Source organism: Arachis hypogaea, chromosome 13 (genome assembly GCF_003086295.3).
Source record: "Arachis hypogaea cultivar Tifrunner chromosome 13, arahy.Tifrunner.gnm2.J5K5, whole genome shotgun sequence".
NCBI lineage: Eukaryota > Viridiplantae > Streptophyta > Magnoliopsida > Fabales > Fabaceae > Arachis > Arachis hypogaea.
This window is the reverse complement of record NC_092048.1, coordinates 114,499,642-114,504,645: the sequence shown is the minus strand read 5'-3', so window position 1 is coordinate 114,504,645 and position 5,004 is coordinate 114,499,642.

The following is a 5,004-nucleotide window of genomic DNA, read 5'->3' as shown; positions in this document are numbered from 1 at the left end:
ACTAGCAAAAACTAACAAGAAATCCAAAAATCAAGCTATTCACAATATTCATATATATACAATAACCAATAACACAACACCATTGCAATTCCCCGGCAACGGCGCCATTTTGATGATCGGATCTTTGACGGCTTAGAATTCACAAATGAAGTCTCGTTGCAATATAGTTTCTAAACCAACAAATAATCCTTTCATACAAAAACTTGTTTGTCACAAGTACAAACCCCTAAAATCTATAAACCGAAGTATTTAAACCTCGAGTCGTTCTCCCTAGGAATTGCAATAAAGTGTCTTGTTATTGGTCATGAGGTATATTTTAGGGTTTTTGGAATAAGAGACAAGAAATGTAAATGGCAATGAAAAATAAACTAGCAACTAAAGAGGTCTTGGCAAAGTCTGGTGGTCAAGGATCTCTATCCTAATCACTAACCACAACATGAGAATTGGCAAGGACCAACCCCACTAAGTTAACCCCTAACTAATAGTAGAGGAAAGTCAAGTGAGCTATGTCAATCCAAGTCCATAAGTCCTAGTTCTCCACTAAATCAATTAGTGAGATCTAGAGTTAATGGCTCCCAATCGTCAATCACTTGGACATTAGTAACTCAAGAGTTCCTAAGTTACCTTCCCAAATCAAGAGCACTAAAATCTACTCTAAAATCCTTCCAAGCATTTTATCAAATACTTGGAAGGCATAAAAGGAAAACATAGTAAAATTGCAAGGAAAGTAAATCTACACTATTCAATTGCAAGGAATTAAACAACAACAAATCAAATGAACAATAAAGGAACATGAAAACATAAATTGTATTAAAAGGAAAAGGAAAGAACAAAAGTGCATCAATATAAAAGTAGAGAATTACATGAATTAAAAGCAAAACTAGAGAGAGGAAAGGTAGAAGAAGAAGAATTGATAAAAGAAAATTAAATCAAAGCCTGAAATTAAACTAGATCTAAGAAATTCTAATCTAGACCTAAAACCTAATCCTAATTCTAGAGAGAAGAGAGAGCTTCTCTCTCTAAAACTAAACTAAAACTAATCCTAATATGTGTCAAATGATGCTAAGTGTGTGAATGATGCATTCCCCTTCAATCCTTGGTCTTTTAAAGCTTTTTCCGCCAAAAACTCAGCTCCAAGTGGGGCCAGAAACCCTACAAAATCGCCAGGCACAAGTTCTTCTTTAAAAATCACGTGCGACTTTCGGCGCGTACGCACACAGCGCGCATATGCGTCCCTGGAGCATTTCGCAATCCGCGCATAAGCGCATAGTGCGTGCGCGTGTCCATGGACTTTTTCCAAATCTTTGGCTTTTCATGATTTCTCCACTTTGTATGCTTTTCTTTCCATTCCTTTGATCCATTTCTAGCCTTTTCAACCTGAAATCACTTAACAAACAAATCAAGGCATCTAGTGGAATCAAAGGTGAATTAAATTTAGCTAATTAAGGACCTAGAAAGCATGTTTTCACACTTAAGCACAAATTGGGAGACAATCATGAAACCATGCTATTTCATTGAATAAATGTGGGTAAAAGGTCATAAAATCACCTAAATTAAGCACAAGATAAACCCTACAAAAGGGGTTTATCACTCATACATATAATATATAGAAAGAATTAATATAATCTAGAAGCCCGATGAAGAATATAGCTCAAAAATTGGATTTTAAAAGCGCAAAATATACTAACGAAGCTACTATCTTAATGGCATAAGAAATAGATAAAATATATCAAATGATAAGTATATAATATTATAGGAAACTAGCCACGGCTCGTGAAGTTTAAGCCGGCTAGCCATATACAGATATACAGAACCGGACAGTAAAAATAGCTTATACAAGTTTTGTTCTCTCAAAAACAAGCCTCTAGGCAAAACAAAATACAAAAGTGAGAGACATATACAAAATAAGCCAAAAAGACTCAAACAGATATCCGGATCCTCTACTTCTGTCACCAACCAGACAACTCACCGAGGTGGGTTGCGACCTGCATCTGAAAATATAACAAAAATATGGTATGAGAACCGAAGGTTCTCAGTATGGTAACAGTGCCCATTGATGTAGGATATAAGACCCCGGGACACCAAAGGCAATCCTAAGCTCCATAGCCATCACAAGAGTTCAAACTTAAAGCATTCTAAAACAAATAAGCATAATTATATGTAAACAGGGTACTCTATCTTAGGGGACTTCTAATCTAACCAAACACCGCTGTCCCACAGCCTTCACCAACCTATCCTCCATGCGATCCCAACGCCACCGCCTTTCGAACCTCATCAATCCCAGTAGAAAACACAGGTAATATACAATGCAAGGAAATCACAGGTAGAAGCATATAAAGCAAATAATTCGAATAGCAATTAGGCATGTTATACAAATAGGCAAGCCATTATAAGTAGTCAAAGCATACAAACAGATAGAAAATGCATATGATGAATGCCTGCTGATGAGCGGATAATTTATACGCTTTTTGGCATTGTCTTTAGGTAGTTTTCAGTATGTTTTAATTACTTTTTAGTATATTTTTATTAGTTTTTATTCAAAATTCAGATTTTTAGACTTTACTATGAGTTTGTGTGTTTTTCTGTGATTTCAGGTATTTTCTGGCTAAAATTGAGGGACCTGAGTAAAAATCTTATTAAGAGGCTGAAAAAGGACTGCAGATGCTGTTGGATTCTGATCTCCCTACACTCGAAGTGGATTTTCTGGAGTTACAGAAGCCCAATTGGAGCGCTCTTAATTGCGTTGGAAAGTAGACATCCTGGGCTTTCTAGCAATATATAATAGTTTATACTTTGTCCGAGATTTAATGGCCCAAACTGTCATTCCAAGTCAGCATAAAAATTCTGGTGTCAAAATGCCAGAACTGGCATAAAAGCTGGAGTTAAACGCCCAAACTGGCACCAAAGCTGGCGTTTAACTCCAAGAAAAGTCTCTACAAATGAAAGCTTCAACGCTCAGCCCAAGCATACACCAAGTGGGCCCGGAAGTAGATTTCTGCATCATTTACTCATTTCTGTAAACCCTAGGTTACTAGTTCATTATAAATAGGACCTTTTGCTATTATCTTTTCATCTTTAGTTCATCTTTTCATCTTGAGTTCATATTTTGATCTCTTGATCACGTTTTGGGGGCTGGCCTCACGGCCATGCCTAGACCTTTTGTTCTTATGTATTTTCCACGGTGGAGTTTCTACACCCCATAGATTAAGGTGTGGAGCTCTGCTTTTCCTCATGAATTAATGCAAAGTACTATTGTTTTTCTATTCAACTCAACCATATTTCTTCTCTAAGATATTCATTCGCACACAAGAATATGATGAATGTGATGATTATATGACACTCATCACCATTCTCACCTATGAACGCGTGCCTGACAACCACTTCCGCTCTACATGCAAACAAGCTTGAATGTGTATCTCTTGGGTTTCTAATCTAAGATTAAAATCTTCGTGGTATAGGCTAGAATTATTGGCCGCCATTCCTGAGATCCGGAAAGTCTAAACCTTGTCTGTGGTATTCCGAGTAGGATCTAGGAAGGGATGACTGTGACGAGCTTCAAACTCGCGAGTGTTGGGCGTAATGATAGACGCAAAAGGATCAATGGATCCTATTCCAACATGATCGAGAACCGCAGATGATTAGCCGTGCAGTGACAGCGCATTTGGACTATTTTCACTGAGAGGATGGACGGTAGCCATTGACAACGGTGATCCCCCAACATACAGCTTGCCATGGAAAGGAGTATGAATGATTGAATGAAGACAATAGGAAAGCAGAGATTCAGAAGGAGCAAAGCATCTCCATACGCTTATCTGAAATTCTCACCAATGAATTACATAAGTATTTCTATCCTATTTTATATTTTATTTATATTTAATTATCAAAATCCCATAACCATTTGAATCTGCCTGACTGAGATTTACAAGATGACTATAGCTTGCTTCAAGCCGACAATCTCCGTGGGATCGACCCTTACTCACGTAAGGTTTATTACTTGGACGACCCAGTGCCCTTCCTGGTTAGTTGTGTGGAGTTGTGACAAAGAGTTGAGATTACATTCGTGCGTACCAAGTTGTTGGCACCGTTTTAGATATCACAATTTCGTGCACCAAGTTTTTGGCGCCGTTGCCGGGGATTGTTTGAGTTTGGACAACTGACGGTTCATCTTGTTGCTCAGATTAGGTACTTTTATTTTATGTTTAAGCTTTTTAACTTTTATTTATTTTTGAAAAAAAATTTTCTATTCTGTTCTTTAGAGTTTTTAAGAATGAATTCTAGAGTTTCATGATGATCTGTTGAAGTCTGGCTGGCTGTAAAGCCATGTCTAATCTTTTGGACCGCAGTTTCAACTTATCATCACAAGAGCTTGTTGATTTCTATCAATCTTACTGTTAAATATAATGATCTGCTAAAGCTTGGCTGGCCATTGGCCATGTCTAGTGTTTTGGACCGAAGCTTTCATTGAAAGCTTGGCTGGCTAGTAACCCATGTCTAATTCCTGGACCGGAGTTTTAGACTAACATTGCATAATTCCTGGAATTCTCATTAAGAATTTTGAATTTCTTATTTTAAATAATTTTCAAAAAAAATACAAAAAAATAATAAATAAAACCATAAAAATAAAAAATAATGTGTGTTTCTTGTTTGACTCTAGTGTCAAATTTTAAGTTTGGTGTCAATTGCATGTTTTTCTTTTTCTTGCATTTTTCGAATATATGCATTATGTTCTTCATTAATCTTCAAGTTGTTCTTGATGATTTCCTTGCTCTGATCTTTAAATTCTCTTGTTTTGTGTGTTTTGTTGTTTTTCATATGCATTCTCAATTTGTTAGTGTCTCTAATATGAAAATTTCTAAGTTTGGTGTCTTGCATGCATTGTTTATTTTATCTTAGTTTTCCATGATTAAGTTGCATTTTGATTGTTCCTCATCATTAAAAATCCAAAAAAAAATTCAAAATTATGTCTTTTCAAGTCAATAATACAGAGAATTGAAGTTTCAGAAC